This window comes from Hetaerina americana, unplaced genomic scaffold (assembly GCF_022747635.1).
Source record: "Hetaerina americana unplaced genomic scaffold, ioHetAmer1.1.p SCAF_2, whole genome shotgun sequence".
Classification (NCBI taxonomy): domain Eukaryota; kingdom Metazoa; phylum Arthropoda; class Insecta; order Odonata; family Calopterygidae; genus Hetaerina; species Hetaerina americana.
The window spans coordinates 3090289-3110946 of record NW_027286763.1 but is presented as its reverse complement, the minus strand read 5'-3'; positions in this window follow the sequence as shown (position 1 = coordinate 3110946).

The window sequence follows — 20658 nt, the reverse complement described above, 5'->3', positions numbered from 1 at the left end:
GTGCACCGTAACTACGAGTACGATCGAGTACAGTTTCCAAACATTGCTGTACTCCAAACATCTCGTTCATTACTGTACTTTTAGTTGAGAGGACATTCGGGGGTGAATTTCGAAATGTAACTTCTTAATAGAATTTCATCGGATACCTGGGAATGAATTATCTAAGAAAATGCCTTATTTTTTCAGTTTTCCTTAACATGATATTTTAATCATACTTCGCTAAATCTTAAATCCACCAAGATTGTATCTTCGGCACCGTATGGAGACAAACTTCCGCGAATTAAACATTCAAGCTACTTGATGGATTCCCTCCCAAGTTCTCCGAAAAAAAATTCCGACACTTCCCGGTCGTTTTAAGACTTTTATTTCTGTATGACTATTAGCAGCATTACTGTTCTAAGCTTTGAAAGAGTCTTCCACTCAAATGCATAGGGTACGATTCAGCCAATCGGCCGTAAGGGCACCGCGTGGTTCCTCCCGATCTTTTTACAATACTCTGGCCGATCGTAATACTGCTTCTCGTCTAATGAATACTTAGTTGTCAAGATCCGCTGAGTAGTAACAGCAATAAGTATATACTGATGCTCGGTTTTAACGTTGACGCCGGATAACGTTGATAGATACGAGTAGATAGAGGTATTTATTTGTGCGAAATTGAGACCAAATGGTCCCTTTCTTCCATTTAATATGTTGATACACGCATTTGAAATAAATAAATCAGAATGCTACCGTTATGTATGCAGTGAGTTCATTCACGAAAGAGAAATCCGTCGTATAAATCGGGTAGAACGAAATATGCGTGCAAAAATAACACCAGGTTTCTTGAGTGAAAGAAAATATTTGCACGCTAATTGTTTTTCATTTTAAAAGGTAATTTGATCGTGAAATGTGAGACATTTTGTGTTTAAATGCTCAAAATTATAATTTAAAACTGTAACGGTAATCTAGAAACAAAGATTTATGGATGTACTAATTACATCCTTCAGAAGGAGTAGATACACAGTTATATCTCTCCATTGCAAGAAAGAATATCTCTCCATTGCAAAGTAGTATACAATGATTTCTAAAATTTTTGAATTATTCGCTTATATGGAAATACTTCGTCATGCCAATGGCAATAAAAATATTCAGTTATCGGAAACACGAAAACGAAGGCAATCAGGCTCATTAAAATTGACGAAAAAGTATTCCTTTCATCCAATTTGGAAATAAATCAATCAATAAAGAATGATATGCATACTTCAGAGTAATATTTGATGAACTAAATCAGTATTCTGAAACACTATTATCCATTGACTCCTGAAATAAGAGGGAAATAAATTCTCGAATGAGTAGTACAATGTAATCGATAAATGAGGGCGCAAGAGGAAAGAATGATGAAAATAGTCCAATTGTCCAATTCTTTTAAGTCCATTTGATACGGTTACCGCGCGTTTTTTTACTGCGCGTTGAGCGTCCGTAGTCAAAAAAATATATCCTACAGCACTAAATGAGCGCGGCCAATCTCGTTAGCATGTTCGCTCTGCTTTGGCAGTACTGAGTCACGCGAGCGTTGGCGATTGTTTCAAGGAATGCGTAAGTGGAATCCTCAAAAAGTCCAAAGTAAAGGGAGTTCATTTAAAGTGCATGCTTTACCACAAGGTGATTATAGTACTGGGGAAAATGTTCAATGAAGTACAGGAGCGACGCTTAATAGAGAGTGTCTGGAGTAACACGAGTAAGCTACGCTCAATATGCGACAAGTAATCCACGTGAATTACATTTCAAAATGATATGTCGAAATAATGCGCAGCAAAAAGAAATAACTTCAACTTCAACATTATTACCCTTTGCATCCGTCATAGCGTCAATAGGATATCATTAATTTTTTGAAATCAGAACCGATAAAATGATGTCATTGGCCCAGGCCATACCGTTCATTCTGGGTGGGCCATTAATATTCACTTAGTAAGGCCGTCGGCTCGATGGAGGAGGGAGGCACTGCGTGTACAACGGCTACAAAACAATATTCGACGATTGCTCCGACGCGTTCACGTGATCGGATTGATAGGAGTAATCATCCATAAAACGGAAAATTGAGAGAAAATTGAGAATAGTAAAAAAATAATGCCTTTAAGTGAAACGAGTTTTGAAAATAGGTACTAGAGAAACTAAAACGCACCATTGGGGTAGCACGAGTGAGATCTTGAATGAGGACTGGAATATTGATATTAATTTCATATCGGAGAAGAAAATACTCTGTTCTTCCACGCAAATATTTCATTAAACACGACCTAGGTTCCGACTTACAAAGTCATCATCAGGTCCTGACTTTCGACTTAGTAAGTCGAAACCTAGGTCGTGTTTAATGAAATGTATGCGTGGATGAACAGAGTATTTTCTTCTCCGATATGAATCGCTTCCACAAAGTGACGCCTCAAACCATTCTATTAATATCACATCCATTTTTAATCGCTGCAAAGTATCGATGTTGCTAGTTAGTCTGGTTGGATATTCATTTTATCTACATCTACTTTTCAACGGGCATGAGACTTGGTCGATCAAAACAGCAGTGAAAATAAGATCGAAGACAATGGAAATGTGGCACTGCATTAGATTGCTGAAACTAAAATGACAAGACAGAGGTAACATGTGAAGAAGTTCATCGAAGAGCGGGCGAAAGGGAAAGCTATGGGGGACACTTAAAACTAAAAGAGGACAATTGTTTGGGGGTATGCTAAGGCACTGCAGCTATTGAATACCATGATTGAAGGAAACATGGAGTGGAAGAATTGAAGGGCTACGATGATCAACGAAAAGCCGGTATTGGAAAATATGGGCAAGCAAGGAACCACGAGGAAATGAAGAGATCGGGGGGGAACGGGACAATGTGGAGACCACTTGTCGGTTTGATTACTCGTGACGATGAGCGGCCGATTACGATGATTTCAATAATGCGAAGGATTATCCTGGAATGCTGGGAAGGTGTGTAGCAGGTGTACCAAGGACAGGCACGCACAGCACACCACGAACAGATGAAATCACGCACCAGGCATGAGGCACAACTACAAAAACAATTCTGACATTCAAACGAATTCGTAACATTTATCGAATTAAAGATGAATGCACACAGGGAACCGACACCATTTCTTTTTTTTACGAATTTACGATTTGTACGACTGTAAAAGTCGCGCGACAGAAAATCAGATGTGCGTGCCCATCCCAATTCCGTTTTTACACCCAACGACGTTGTCTGTCGAGTGTAAAACGCGCAAGGCCCACGCCAAATTCACGAGTAAGTCCACCACGCCTCATGTTCAGTCACCATCATTTGATCATCTCCACTTGCTGCTCTTCTGGAGGATGATTGAGGGATGCTGTATAGGGACCTAAAACCATAGAGTAAAACTTTTAAACTACAGAGGCACATGTAAAAATAATCATTTGATTGAAAAGATCTGAGCGAGTAAAAGCCCAAACTGGGTCCACATTGAACTATAAATTATCTGGTGTGGTGAATGCACTTCCATTTAACGGGAAAGCACCCGCATGTTCGAATGGTGGGGGTTATCTTCTCGCCAAAGGATCCCATGAGTCAGGGCGGAATAATGGGAGCGTAGTCGTCGCTTATCGCAGGCCCAGGGGCATTCGTTACCCCAACCGCTGGCCCTCTCCCAAAAATGGGCGCCGGCGAATGCCTCTTGAGACGGCGAGAGAATGAGATGTACTTGGTCATGTTGAGGGCGGTCCTTGGTGACAGGAAACGCTTGGTTCTCAAGTGAAGCCGAAAGATTTGTATTTACCCTCTCCAACTGGCACGCGTCATGATCATTTGGAAATGTCATTTGCCTCTAACATAAATTTCTATGAACGAATCTTAAGCAGATGCCTGGGGCTTTACGGACGACAAATAGTTATGAAAAACTACCAATCGAACAGCCTGAATGCTCATTATTAATTCAAATGCAACTTTTTATTTGGATATTGTACACGTATTTCATTTTGAGACTTTTTTAATGGTCGGGTACACAGAGTAGTTACCTCTAATGCAGTGGAAGTCACTTCAGGTGTTCTCCAGGGAAGTGTTGCCGGACCTCTTTTATTCCCTCTTTATGATTACGATTTCAACTCCGTGGTTAATGGTAAGATACGGTGAAGTGGTTTTACCGTGATATCCGTGATTCTGAGGACACAACATATTTATCAGACGTCCGTAATGCTATACAACACTGTTGCGACAACTGCCAGTGAGAAATAAAGTTAAAAAAGTGCGTAGTAATGATTTTTTACATGATAGCAGTTCCCTCCCGAACGTCTACTGCATCAGGACCACCGAAATAGAAGGCGCACACCGGATTCAATGCTTAGGCGTTACCCTCACTCACGATCTCTCCTGGGTGAAACATAAACGGGGAATAATGTGAACAAAGTCAAAAACAATTAGGATTTATTAGAAGAGTACTGGGTAAATGTGATGAAAAGGTGAAAGAGAAATGTTATCTTTCCCTGGTAAGGCCTCATTTATAATATGCTGTTAGTGTATGGGGCTCTCATGAAGTTGGATTAATTGCCAAACTGGATCGCGTGCAGCGTAGATGAGCTGCGTATATTTGTGAAGCGTTGTTATGATAAACTTAGCAGCGTATCCAAAATATTAGAGCAGCTAGGTTGCGAATCATTCAAAGGAGCGAAGGTAAAATTACAGATTAAATCTCTAGCATAAATTGGAAGAATCTCTCTTTCGAAATGATTTTGAAAATTTATAATTACCCCCATCGTACCACGGTGGGAGAGATCATGCTAGTAAAATTAAAGAGCTTAAGTGTAGAACAGATAGATTTAAGATGCCATTTTTCCAACGAACAGTAAGGAATCAGACTAACGTTGCCCGACGGCACTGGGGGGAGGGGTTATTTGTTTCAAAAGTTGTTGTATTTTGTGTCAAAAGTGCTCTGGTGTGTAAACCAACTGCCACACACCCTAGAGGTGGCCCACGGGGTGACATATAATAGTGTAACAATAAATAAACAAATAATCACAGAAAACAAATCCTGGTTAAAAAATCCAAACCAAAACACATCCACGACAAACCACGAATCATTTATAAATCATTCAATGTGTTATCCTTTCCGTGAATGATGTACGTAGAGAATATAGACTCCTGTCGGTAATTGATTCATTCAAATGAAGCAGACATTTTGAAATAGCCTTCAATAATTATCGTAGAAAATTTTGGAATAATTCGAGGACAAAAATATAAGGAATAAAAATTTCATAAAAAATAACTAATGATGAAACGAGCAGTAAAACTCAGGCTTAGGGATCACGCCTGAAGTCCTACGCACTTAAAAATCGTAACAAAAATAACTGTTACACAAGTAGTATGCCTATGTAGCAGTTATTTTGTTACGCTTTTTTAGTGTGTATGACTTCAGGTCAAATTACTAAATAGCGTAAACCCTAAATGATAGCCCAACCGGTCCACTCGCACGTTATCATGGTAATGGAATTATATTGCGGTGATGAAGACGGATGGAAACAGTCCCAGATGACCGAATTAGCATCCGCATTCAGCCCACATCCGGGTAATCCACAAAAATGAAGCTTCCCATGCCCACAGGTAAGACCGCACACGACCGCATTTCACGTACAAAGCAGAATGATACAAGGTGTGATCAAAAAAAGGCAGGACTGATTATGTAACTTTCGACAAATGCAGCTTAATCCAACTTGTCGCCCTCAAAGTACATGCCTTGGCTGACGACACACCTTTGCCAACGTTTCTTCCAGCTCTCGAACCCTGCCTGGTCATTTAGGGATCCTCTTCAGGTCCGCCGCACAGTTAGTTTTAATGCCTGCAATAGAGTCGAAACGGCACCCTTTCAAGGTTGAGTTTAGCTTTGGAAACAAAAAGGTTTTAAGAAACTCTGGGCCAGCATTGTCTCGATACAGGAGTTCCTGACAAATGTCCACACGTTTTTTGTCTCTGTTCATCAGTCAGCACCCGCGGGACGAATTTTGATGCGACGCGCGTTATGCCCAAAATGTCTGTCAAAATTGTCGGAAAGGATCCAAAACTAATTTTCACTTCTTCGGCTATCTCGTTAACAGTTAAACGGCGATTTGCCCGCACCAAATCGTTCCCCAATTTGACATGGTTGGGGTCTGTTGAAGGGGAAAGCCGAATCTTCATCTGTCGAGGTTCTGCCCGATTTAAAACGACTGTACCACTCAAAACACTGGCTTCGATTCATAGCTCCATTAACAAAGGCTTGATGAATCATTCCAAATGTCTCTGTAGCACTTTTTCCAAGTTTGAAACAAAATTTCACGCACACACGCTGTTCCTCTAGCTCCTTCATTGCTACCGTTGCACGCGGCGACGAACAGGTTAAGACACGTACCGCTGCTGCTGCGTAACGACTCGACGTAAACAAACGCAACGCCTCTCGTTGTAGTCGTCAGATGTGTCGCTAGATGGCGCACTGTATCTTGTTCCGATCTGTTGAACGGTTTGCGCAACATAAAATCAGTCCAGTATTTTTTTGATCACACCTTGTATTCCAGAAGTAACGGACACCCTACACCGTATTCTTTGTCATCTTGGTATGATCTTAGTTTTAATTATAGTAGCAACGAAAGCAGTATCCAGTGACCTTTTTCATTAAGTGTCCTCTATACCACCACCGAATTTTAAATCCCTCCCAACCGTCGTAGTGTTGTAATTATATCTGGGGGGGGGGGGTTAATGGCCAATGAGTGGGGAATAAAGTGTGTCGGGACGAGGGATGTTAGGGTAGGAACATAGAGGGGAATGGTGACTCACGCGACTCGATCGCTTGCAGGAAAATCCTTCGACGCTTGTCGCCTGCAGGACCACCTGCTGGTGGCAGTTTCACGGAGTCCGAGCCGCACGAGACGAAGGACAGGTCACCAAGAGAGGGATGCGGCATGGTGGAAGGCAAGGGTGGCGACTAAGGTAGAGCAAGTTAATGAGCGAAAAAAGTTAGGGAAGGAAGAATCATAAGAAGGGAAAGGAAACGAAAACGTTGCTTAAATGGCCAGACAATGAATGATTACCGAATGCCGGCACAACAGATCGCGGGGAAGTAAGGTGGAATGGAAGAAAAGGGGTGAGGCAGTGGTGGGGAGGCAGGGGTGGGTTAAATCCACGATGAGCCTTGATGGGAAATGAGGGGGCCAGAATCCTTTTTGCAGGCGGGTCTAATTGTCCCCTGGCATATTAAATGTGCATTCCGATGTTTCGCGATCCCCAAACCCGACGGGGGATTTCGTTTCATACAGGATTTAAGCCCATGGACGCCTCACGTCCGGAAACCAAAGTTTTCACTTTTAGGCCCCGCTAAAGCTATAGCCCTGATTCCCCAAGGTTCCTGGATGATAAAACTTGACCTCAAAAGCGCCTTTTACCAAATCCCAACAAATTTCCATCATTGGCGGTATTAGTTACGGTGACAAGCGATACGCCTCTACCTATGGGTCACCCGCTCAGCCCGGCCATCCTTGAGAGGTGGGCGGGAGATGTGCTCCAGTTCGTCAATACAAAATTTAACACACAGTCATTGGCGTATTTGGATGACTGCCTGGTGTATAGCAAAGTTAAGATGTGCAGCTTCCAGATTCAACAGTATTTATCCACGGAATTCGGCATCACGATTAATATGACAAAATCTCAGTTGATTGCAACTACCGAGCTCAAGTATTTAGGAGTGTTAGTCAAAACCGATAGACTGACTTTACAATTGACCTCCAAAGCCAGACGCCGGGTAACCAAACTCATTCCCATTATGACTAAATTAAGACAAGCAGATATTCCAAAGGCCGCCGGATACTTGGCCTGAATAGCCTGGATCCTTCGGCTTCCCATGTTCCTGATATCTCAAGTTTACCAACGAGATGACTCCGGATGGGTGCGCATAACCAACATGGACATATTGGACGAAGAAGTTAAATTGCAACAGCCAGCGGCGATATTAGAAGTGCACACGGACGCAACCTTGTCCCAAGGAGGTGTTGTGGTTCCGGAATGGGACATTTCGAGGTCATTTCCTATTCATAATATGTCGCATACAAATGCCGCAGAACTCTCCGCGGCTCTGTTTGGTTTGTACGACGTAATTTTGCTTTGTAACGCTATTAACCTTACGAACATTGCTATTAATATATATATGGGCAATCAATCCGCTTTGTATACCTTAAAGCGGGGAAATGGTGTTATGTTCCGCACGCAACCCGAACTTGTAGATGTGTATTTTCAACGCATGAAAGAGATACAGTCACAAAAGGTGGCCTGGTCCTGGGTGCCCTCGATTGACAACTTGGCCGACGAGCCCTCTCGGGCCGTACCCGCATAGAAATATGTGTGCGCCGGCCATATTGAGTCGAGCGCACATATAAAGAGGGTGGATACGGCTTGAAGGTGGTCGAAATTTAGCCACAATCGGGGACCAGCAGCAGGACCAGCAAGGCCGGGTCTGAATTTAAACTCAGGTCGGATTTGAAGCTGTAAATGCATTCTCTGGGGCAGGGGTGATGATCGCGGGGACTCTTTAAGAAGTGTACGAGTAAACCTGCGGAAGATACGGAGGGTTAAGATTCAATTAAATTATTTTAATTAAATAAAATTAAATAATTAGTTTTTTGCGCTTTCGATGTATCACATTGGTGTTGTAGCCTGGGGCGATGGGTATACTGCATTGGAGGGCTTTGGAAAAGGCATACTCATCAAATGGAAGGAATCAGATGCATGAAGTTCTGAATGTGACGGTTTTCTAAATATTTCGAAGGAAAACGTACAGCGGTGGCTCTTTTATATTAATATGTCCAAAGAGGGCGGGATATTGTTGTATTCCGTTTCTATGGCGAAGGTAATGAATAGGGGAGCATTAGTAAGATCGGTTTGGAGCACATGTGAGTTGACATGAGAAGTGTCAATGATGGTGAATATGTCGTCAAAGAAACGGAAGTAAATGGATGGGAAATAGTTGAAGGAAGGTTTGGCAGTTGGCAGGCATTGAAAATTACTTAGGTGAAGTTCAACTGAGAATGGGAAAAGTGGGTTTCCCATGCTAGCGCCTAAATTTTGCTTTAAAAATGAATTGTTAAGTTGAAAAGTACCCCCCAAAAATTATTAGCACTACGGTGGGAGAGATCATATAAATAAAATTACAGAGATTAAGTGTAAAGCAGATAGATTTGAGATGACATTTTTTCCACGAACGATAAGGTATCAGAATAACACTATCCGCTCACAGTAGAGGGAGTATTTTTCCTTTTCATTCTAATTAGCCAAATATGTCGTCAATATCTAGCCTTAGTTATTGTCCTTTTTTCTAACAGCTCCTCGTGTCTGCGTAGAGAAGTCTACTATCTCGCTTAGATGCCATAGTGAGAGTACCTGTACTTATCTGATCTACCTTATTTGAATTTTTTTACAAAAAAATATATTGAAGCTAAAAAATAAGAAAAACTTAATTTTTCAGTTTGCTTGCCTAATGCGTAATCACCCCCAGCCACTCACCCTATCGGTGGCCAGTAGAGCACCACGTAGATGGATATATTAGTCGTGGGATGTGCAACGGCTGGTAAGACTTGTGTATTCATCTACTGTGGCGGCGGCTACGCAAGTTTTCGGGTTTTAAGCAGGTTTCAAGGAGGGCAATCAATATGGATTCTGGGAGGTATACTAATGGCGAAAGAGGCAAGGATTTACGAATGTTTCAGCATAAAATGATTAATTTTATGACTCATATCTACGGAATTTTCAACGGAAAACATTCAGGAGGAACCTAATAAGAAAATTAGAGACCAGACAACGCGCTTGAAAAAAGTCCGTGAGCTTATTGCGAAAATCATAAGTAGCATTGGACATTTGATTTTATGAATTTTGGGGAGACAGTAGAGTTTCCGGACTGAAGGATTTGGGATGATTTTGATTTCTGGCTTATTAGTCTGGGGAATGATATGAGGGCTGCTTTGGTTTGCAAGAGCATCTCGCTCGAAGTTTTATTTATATTTACGCGTGTGAACAGGAATTGAGATGTTCTTAGAATTTCAGCAGGTTCACTTAATTTGTCCACGATTAAAATGGAGTTAATCTGATTTGCCTTCTGCATTACTGTTTTTGAAGTTGAGGGATTGGGAAATGGCCGCTGGAAGAGGGTTGCTCTTTGGGTGCGATGCAGGAGAGGTTATCTTTAATTTTGAAAATAGTGGAATTACGGATGGTATTTTCATTGTTTTCGGTAGATTCATAGCAAATTCATCTACATCTACATAGTACCCTGCAAGGCAACGCTATGTTGAGTGGCAAGGGTGATTACACACACAAGGCATGACACATCAAAAATGAAATTTTTCTTAATATTTAGTTACTATATATACACTAGTTAGTTACTATGTGTATATATAATTATAGTAACTAACTATTCAAATGAGGTACGGCATGATTACTATAGGAAGAAGCACTATGGTATCTAAGGGAACTGTACTTTCCTACTAGAGGAGCTGTAGGGAACAAGGACGACGATAAACAAAGCTAGATAAGATTTACCATACGAGGCTTCTTAGAATGAAAGAATAAAAATTCTTATTCCCTCGTAGCGCGGTCGAACAATGTTATTATAATCCCTTATCGTTCGTGGAAAAAATGACAGCTTTAAAAATATCTGTTCTACACTTTATCTCTTTAATTTTACTAGCATGATCCACCCACCCACCGAAGTACGATGGGGGTAATAATATATTTTCGACATCACTGTTAAAGAGACGTCCTTCTAATTTATGCAAGAGCTTGAATCTGTAATTTAACCTTCGCTCCGCGAGTGATTCACAGCCAAACTGCTCTAATATTTTGTATCCACTACTCAGTATATCATAAGAACATTTTACAGATCTAGCTCCTTTACCTTGCCCGCGATCCAATTCGGCAATGAATAAATCAAATAAATGAAATAAAAACCGCGAAAATTGAGTTACCCTTCTAATACTATCGCCATTTTTTCCGTAGTATACGAATTTATAAATATTGCTGTAGAATATGTACATGTAGTCTTGGAAGGACCAACGCAAAGAGATGACACATGATTATATCGTAAGTCTAAACTGTCCTAAGAATCTACAGCAAAATATATTCAACATGGCTATTCTTTCTTGTAATTACAACTCGCACAAACTTCCTGAAAACAAAAGGGAACTGAAATACCCCCGCATAATCGTGTCATCTTAATCAAAAATTTAAGAACTGTCACAAATAGTTATTGCATTCATGTAAAACGTTTACAAATGTTAGTAACTTCAACATTCGAGAAAACACATATGTGCTTCTCACTCATTACCATGTAAATCTGACCATTAGTGCCACATCGGCGTGAGGCTGTTGTGAACCAAGTCATACGAGCACATCTCCATCGGTATTGACCTACTGTGAGTTACTCTCTTAACTACCATGGGGACTCCCTGAGAAAACGTAAAAAAATACGAGTAAATGATTCTTCGTATGCAGTACAGGGATTCTCAAAGCGACAGGAACTATGACCGACAAAATGTGAGACCTGAGCATCCGAGGACCTTATTTTCACCGTAACCTTCGGCAAATCAGAACCCCTACTTCCGAGAGAATGTCCAACGGAAAAAGAGGAGAGACACAAGGATTCGAGAGAAATAAATCAAAAAACGATCAAAAATCCATTCTTGATTCGAAATCCGCTCCCACTCAAACCGTTGACTCTTAGGAGGCGTGGGACGGGGGAGGGAGTATTCATGCAACAGTGTCGTGTCCCGGAAGCAATCGGACGTGCAAACGTTTCGCTGTTCCTCTCTCTCTATCTCGGGCGAGATTCCCAATTCGAGAATTCGTCCCTTTTCCACGCCGCCTCGGTGACAACCCGTAAAAGTACTCTCTCTCCCCCCCCCAGTCGTATAAAATGCCATCTCGGGGGGGAATTCATGACTGAAAGATCTTAAAAAGAAAAAAAGAGGACCGAATTTCCGCGCCAAGGCTTGTGGGCTTCGTCGGGATCATTCACCCAAAACAATAATGTGCGAATTGGAGCCAATGCCTCGAAGGAATGAAGGGCAACTCGGTTTTGCATAATCAAATGAAAAATTTTACGCGACGAAAGAAGGTGTTTCACTCGGAGAACGTCCATATTCTACTTTTCGACGAGAAAGTTTTTTAAGCGGATCAGCAAATATTATGAAAACAGGATCATTATTGCCGCACCGACTCGATTACAGAATGGTAATTGCTAATTGATGAAAATGAGAAAAGTTAAGTAGAGGAGCTGTCTGTGCCTTGTTTGCCCAGAGTTGATGACAGAGATAAAGAGAGCAGTGATGGGGGAGTGGGCATTTGCAGGGTCGCTCCATTGTCGTAAAGATGTCCTCCGCGCGCCGATTCCCCTGTCTTTTAATTAATGGAAGGGAGGGCGGTAAACGGAGGGAGGGAGAGGCTTCCCCAACTCTATGGGAATATCACTCTCACTCTCCGACCACTGAAAAACAGAGAGATCGACCATCACATGCTAATTACGTCAGCGAGTGCGCTCTTCACAATCAAGGGTTTATGGCGTGCGTAGTGTGGTCGCGCCACACGCTCTCCGGGGCCCTCCAGCGCACGAGTGCAAACGGTCAGGCCTCGCAATTAAAATCCACTCACAAGACCGTTAAAAATCCCGCGGCGGGCGTTCCGCTTGCTATAAGGGGGCGCTCAAATGTGTTGCTTCTTCACGGCGAAGCACCCGTCCCTTACACGACACCAATTGAGAACCAGTAATAACGGGGGGGGGGGGGGGGTTATGACTCAGGGACATCTGTTTGCCTATCTGGTGAGCTCCTCATAGTCTGTTCCATCAATATCAGCAAGAAAATGTGTTTTTAAGTTCTCTTGAATAGCGGAAACGACCCCCAAGGACTTATATATTATAAGAGGCTCTACGCTTTCTTTATATTACAGGATTTGTATTCAAAATAAATATTTCCCGCTTGTTTACAACGTTTTCCATTTAAGCAATATTAATGAAAATGTCCGAAGAAATTAATACTATAAGTAGCATCATCAATAAATTAACCAATCAATTTGTTTTAAATTTCATATTCAAAACGATATCAGTAATTTCAAATTAGTTTTTGCCAATCGTCCGCATCCGTAGCATTTCACAGATGTGTGTGTCTAAGAGCTACGTGTAGAATGCAATATATTTATAAGATTTTTAACAAGTTCTCTAATAGCTTTGAGAGGTCCATATTTGGAGATCATCCTGAATTTTAGATTTAAGAAGAGTTCTGGTTTTCATTTTAGCAGCCCAACTCAAAATTCATTCATTTTTGGATCATGTCAACTGAAAAAGAGTTAATTGGCACTAATAGAGCACTGCTTCGATGACAGTAGTCATTTTACACCATCATCACAGTCGTCCTTACAGTATTTCACAGTGATAGTAGTATGTGATTAACATCTCAATATCCAAGAGCAATTTTCTTTGAACTAGTCTTCCAGATCATACTCTTTACACTTTTTACGGTACTTCGCTCATCAGAAATTGGGACATAATCCTTATTATTCAATTGCAAGCAATTAGTTATTAGCATAAGACGTAGGATAGGTAATTATGACGTCCAAGGTGGAGGTCACAGTAAAAAGTAGTCTCGGTGGAATTCACAGAAGACGAAGTTTTCATGTCACCCATAACAAAAGAAACTGAAATTTAAAAACTACGTATACAATGTAAATGTAATAAATGTATAAACTACGTCACCACTTTTTAAACTCTTTAAAAAATCTGATTGCAGCCTTCTTTGCTTTCTTAATTTCGATCTGATTTCTCCGTTGTACCATCTAGGTTCCTTACAGTCGCATTTTAGCTTGAATGTAATGTACGTCTTCATTCCTTTGCGTATAATACTATATTTTATAAATACTTCCAAATGCTCTCTATATCGGTTATCAGGATTTTTGTTTAGAGTTCTGGTTATTAAATTGTTAAATATTCTCGAAGTCCGCTAAAATTTGAGCTGTTGAATAAATATAATTTACGCTTTTCTTTGCTTACTTTTAAGAAGTTAGTTTTTATTTTTAGAAGAATAGCTTTATGGTCAATGGTGCCGTCCATTATTTCAATGCTTGTAATAATCTCGGGCATAGAAGTCGCGAAGATATCAAGTATACTGTTGCCCCGTATTGGTGATTTAACAATTTGTTCTAAAGAGTGTTTTTGCGAATATATGGAGAGGTTCTTGAAATGAATCTCTATTTCTGGCAGATTTTTCTGCGCGGTACTATTCCAAATCTATTGACGGTAGATTTGTGTCACCAGCGATTATAATAATACTGTTGTTATGTCTTCTGCTGAGAGTGGATATTTGTTCGTCGAGCTTGTGTAGGACATCTGTGTTAGAATCTGGGGGTCTATAAAATGAACACACGAATAGGCTTCTGCCGTTGTAGTCCTTAATGTTGCACCAAACGCTTTCTATGTCATCTACGTCGCATTCATATCGTTGGCTACTAAGATGCGACTTTACTGCAATGAATACTCCCCCACCCAATCTATTTCGTCTGTCCCTTCTGTAAATTGTGAAACCGCTCGGAAAAACCTCATTGTTTGCTATATCTCCCGTGAGCCAACTTTCCGTTCCAACTACTATGTCTGCGTTTGTACTGACAAAAATATGTTCAATATCCGAACTTTTATTTCTATTGCTACGGCAGTTTGATGTTATTATTTTAATATGGTCTGAGAACGCCGGCATTTACTCGGAGGACATTCTAATTGTAGGAGGAAAAAACGAAATTTTAAATCTGTTCGTCCTACTATCTATTACCCTAATTTTACGCTGGTGAACTGATCTACCACAGTAAGTGGGGCCTGTCATATGTCTTTTGCATCCTCAGATAAGTACCCTGCCTCAAATTTACGCAGTAAATTTCACCTGTACGAGGTAATGTACCATTTAACCTCGTATTTAAACCTACGGTTCACTGGTGTCTCCCAATTAATTGGACAGAAGACTTTTTGAATGATCGGGTTCAAAGAGTGGTGATAGATGGAGTTCGCTCAAATGCAGTAGACGTTACCTCAGGTGTTCCCCAGGGAAATGTAATCGGACCTCTTTTATTCCTACTGTACGTTAACGACAGTGACTCCGTAGTCACTAGTACGACAAGATACGTTTATTTGCCGCTGAAGCAGTGGTTTGGCGTGATCCTGAGGACAGTAGCTTTGTCAGATGACATAAATGCTATACAACGCTGGTGCGACACTTGGGAATCAGAATTAAACTTAAGTACGTAGTGATAAATGTTTATAAAAGAGCAATTCCCTCCCGATCGCCTACTGTATTGGGAACACCGAAATGGAATATTTAGACTCAATTAAATACCTAGGCGTTACCCTCGCTCACGATCTCTCCTGGGTGAAACACATTCGGGAATATGTGGACAAGCTAACAAAAATTAGGATTTATTAGAGAAGTACCAGGTAAATGTGATGAAAAGGTCAAAGAGAAAAGTTATGAATGAATATGCTGCAAGTATATGGGATCCTCACCAAGTTGGATTGATTACCGAATTGGATAGCGAGCAGCGTAGAGGAGCTAGATTTGTAAAACGTTGTTATGATAAACTTAGTAGCGTATCCAAAATATTAGAGCAGCTAGACTGGGAATCACTCATGGAGCGAAAGTTAAATTACAGATTGAATCTCTTACATTCATTTGGAAGGATGTCTCTTTAGCAGTGGTGCTAAAATGTATTATTACCTCCATCGTCCTACGGTGGGAGAGATCATGTGAATAAAATAAGAGAGATTAAGTGTAGAACAGATATAGAATGTCTTGAATATCAATATGTCATTTTTTCCACGAATTTCGACCGGTCATGGGTCATGTTCGAGTAAAATTATTCTTGTGTGTATTCACCCCCTGCCACATACCCTAGCGGTGGCTTGCAGGGTATACATAAATAAATAAATAAATTAGACGAAGTTCAGAGAAAATCCGTCAGATTTGACCATAACTGTTGCGACAAGAAGACCAGTGTGATAGGTCTTGTAAGGGCATCAGGTTTGGAAGCCGCTTGAGATGAGAAGAGAACAAGCTTATACTTTTAGAAAGGTTCAGAACAAATGAATTCAACAATGACACTATAGGAATTATTATGGCCCCACACCATTTAGGTAGATGAGACCACAAAGATAAGATAAGGGAGATATATTACAGTGCATATTGATACAAATTCTCGTTATTTTCTCGGACAAGGAGGAATCATTATATTAAGAAACTAAAGTCATTATATAAATAGTAAAGGCATTCAAATTACGAGGGCCATTCGAAAAGTAAGGTCTTCTCTTTTGTCATGGAAAATCAAATTTATTTTCAACTTTGCGTGAATCGTTGGAAAGCTTGAGTATTCAGCCATTTTTCTACAAAGTCGCCTTGACGATCAATCACTTTTTGCATCCTTGTAAGCAGCTTTTTAATACCGGCGTCGTACCTTTCTTCCACCGCGTCGCGAAGCCAACTGACTGCCTGAAGCCTGCTTCTCCGATATACATTCATCGCCATTTAGTGGAAGTGTTCGGTGAGAAGTGTATGGACATCAAAAACGTACGGAAGTGGTGCAGGGGGTTTTTTGATGGCGTCCACGATGATCAGCGGTTGGGACGGCCGAGTTTTCCGGAATCAATAGTGGCTCCAATTGACGAGATGGTGCGCAGTAACCGGAGAATTACCCTTCGTGAGATAAAGGAAGGCCTTAATGAAAGGAAAAGGCTACTTCTCCTTGCAGAATATTGCGTCGGATGTCCTCGGTTACAACAAGGTGTCTCACCAAAGGAGCGTGTTTTCATCATGACAATGCCTGTCCACATGTGTCACATCAAACGACCACCCTATTCAATGAATTCGGCTGCTGGGACATCAGCGACCACCTTCCTTACAGCCCGGACGTTGCCCCTAGTGACTACCACTTGTTTCCCGCTCTCAAAAAACCGCCTTGGAGGACAGAAATTCAAGTCAGACGAGCAAGTGCAAGAAGCAGTCGACAGTTGGCTTCGTGACGCGGCGGGAGAAAGGTACGACGCCGGTATTAAAAAGCTGCTTACAAGGATGCGAAAAGTGATTGATCGTCAAGGCGACTAATTTAGAAAAATAGCTAAAGGCTCAACCTTCCCAACGATGTACACAAAGTTGAAAATAAATTTGATTTTCCATGACAAAAGAGAAGACCTTACTTTTCGGATCGCCCTCGTACAAGCGAGGACAAGATTAAACGCTGCGTAGACATAAGGTACATTCATAAGTGTATGTATAAGTTAGTTGCTAGTGTATATATTTTCATGTGTGTTATTTAAAATGGTGTTTGCATGAATATGTATATACACGCCTCTGTGGGCGTGGGTAGGCATGACTTTGTTAGTTTTGTGTTTTCCTTTCTATATTACGGGTAGTAACCTAAAACCCCCCGCCACACGCCCTTGCAGCGGCTTGTGGAGCATCATGTAGATGTCAAAATATATGTACTACGTACTTTGTATTTACTCTTATGGATAAAAATCTCGTTTTTATCAATTACTAGCAGAAATCTGATTCCCGCCTATTAAGAACGCGAGGTCGAGGTTCCATGTGTAGCGTTTATAGCCGCTCTCTCTCATCCTAGTCTTTCTTCCGCCTGGAGCGCTGAAACCATGTTATTTCCTTGGGGCCATTAGTGAGACTCAATCAAGAGTAATTCGCTATTAGGACCGGAAATTGGAGAGCGCCTCGAAGTTGGCCCCCGACGCCAGAACCCCATTGGAACAGAGAATGAAGTAGGCGGATGGGAAGGAATCGCGGGGACATTTAATTGTGTTCGTCATACAGCACAAAATGTTTACCTCATGGAAACCTATTAGGAGGTCCCGTGCAGAGCTGACTCTTATTCAGGAGGGGGGGGGGGAAGGCAATAATCCCAGGGCATCTCCATCCGCATGCGAGAGAAGGTGGTGGAAAAATGCCTTGCAAAAATAACACCCAATTTAGAAAAAGTTTACTTGTCGAACTAAGTCTTCCAAATAGGATTTAGTCAATGCATAGCGAAAATTACCCAGAACATCCCTAATCAATAAATTCCGCCGAATGGCTTAGCGAGATCACGTCGAGGAATAGTGCAACAGCAAGAAATGCTTGGTCCAAATGAATCTCAAGGTCCAGATCAAATTCCCGCATCCCGTTATTTAGGGAACATAAGTCTAACGAGCAACTCTTGATTTCTCGATTCGACCAAAATGAAGATCCATTGAATCAATGATCCCAATGTAGTTTCACAAAATATGCTCTTTCGGGACCCACGTTGGGTACGAGAAGAAAATTAACAAGAAATTGCGTGGCATTACAATAGGTTTTTTTTAATTCATTTTAGTGCCCTGCAAGCCACCGCTAGGGTGTGAGGCAGGGGTTGAACACACAACACAATAATTCTGACCCGAATGCGACGCTACCGCGGTCGGACAATGTTATTCTGATCCCTTAACGTTCGTGGAAAAATATACATCTTAAATCTCTCTGTTCTACACTTGATCTCTCTAATGTCATTGACAAGATCTCTCCGACCGTAGTACGTACGATTGGGGTAATAATACATTTTCAACATCACTGCTTAAGAGACCTCATTCCATTTTATGCAAGAGCTTCAATCTATAATTTTGCCTTCGCTCCGTGAGGGATTCCCAGCTTAGCTCCTCTAATATCTTGGATACGTTACTAAGTTTATCATAATACGTATTTCAAATCTAGCTCCTCTACGCCATACGCGATCCAATTCAGAAATTAATCCAGCTTCGTGAGGATCCCAGATACATGCAGAATATTCTAAATGAGCGAGCTTAGCAAACTACAGATAACATTTCTCTTTGACCTTTTCATCACATTTCCCAAGTAATTTTCTAATCAATCCTAATTATTTTTTAGCTTATCCACATTTTCCCCGTATGTGTTTCACCCTGGAGAAATCTTGAGTGAGGGTAACGCATAGGTATTTAATTGAGTCGGCACTTTCCATTTCGGTGTTCCCAATGCAGTAGGCGTTCGGGTGGGAATTGCTCTTTTTCCAAAAATATATGAATATGCACTTTTTTAAGTTTAATTGTTAAGTGTCGCACCAGCGTTGTATAGCGTCTATGTCATATGACGAAGCTGCTGTGTCCTCAGGGTCACGGATATCACGGTAAACGACTGCATCGTCGGCAGATGAACGTATCTTACTGGTGACTACGGAGTGAATATCGTTAACGTAAAGAACGAATAAAAGAGGTCCAATTACATTCCCCTGGGGAACACATGAAGTAACTTCTACTGGATTTGAGCCAACTCGATGTATGACTGCTCTTTGTACCCGACCATTCAAAGTGTCTTTAATCCAACACCGCATATTTTTACCTTAGCCATATGCTTATAGCTTTGTGAGTAGTTCACTATGGGGTACTTGGTTGAAAGCTTTTTTAAAATGTAGAAATGTCGCGTCCACTGGAATATTGCTCTCTCCCGAAATAAGAATATCATGGACAAAAAGCGCAAGTTGCGTCTCTCAGGATCTACCCTTTCGGAAACCGTGCTGATTTTTCATAAATAACTCCTGATTATCGAGGTGTCTTATGATCGAACTAACAACTTAATGTTCCATAACCTTGCACGAAATGGATGTGAGGGAAATAGGTCTGTAATTACTCGGTTCCTTCTTCTCTCCGTTTTTAAGTATTGGTGTTACGTTAGCCGTTTTCCAATCTCTGGCAACCTTGAGATCTAACAGCGACTTCTAAAATATTATTTCTAGATACGGCGCGATTTCCGAAGCTAGATCCTTAAATATACGAGCGTGACATATCCTTTGACGTCGTGATGCACTTCTAACACCCGCGTTGTACTATCTAGGTTCCGTGCTATCTTTTGTGAATTTACGAGGAATGTATTTGTTGACTGCTGAGCGCGTGATCTCAAGGAAGTGATCCCACGCATCCTCAGTATTTCGGTGATTACTATATTTCTTAAAACTTGCAAATTGACTCTGTAGCGCACACTTTAGGCCATTGTAGTCCCCTTCTTCAAACAACCAAATTTTCCTCTTAGGCTTCTTGTTTCGGACCCCATGTAGCGATAACTTAACATTTACTACCTCGTGTTCGCTAATTCCTTTTATAGTTTCTATAGTTGAGACTTTTTCGGGAATATCCGTTGCTAACATATCAAGATTATTATCGCCCCTATTCGGCGAAGTGACGAGTTGATGCAAGGAGTTCAAATTAAAGAAATTCAATGGGGACTCGCAGTTATCTTTGTCTTTGCCCTCCGTTAAAAAATATATGTGCTCCAATCAATAGATGTGACATTGAAATCTCCACCGATTATAGCGTCGCGATCGTTGTATTTGGATGAAAACCTTTGATTTACTGATTTGATTCGAGTAATGGATTTTCTTTGTCGTCCGGCGGCCTGTCAAATACGCATACATGAATTATTTTGGATTGAGGACTTTTAATTGAGCACCAAATGCTTTCAAAACCATTACCCAGAATTACCTCAGCCCTGCTGACGCAAGAATTTATAACTGCAATAAAGATATCATCACCGAGTCTATTTGCTCTGCCCTTTCTGTAAACGGAAAAGGATTTTAGAATAATTTCACCG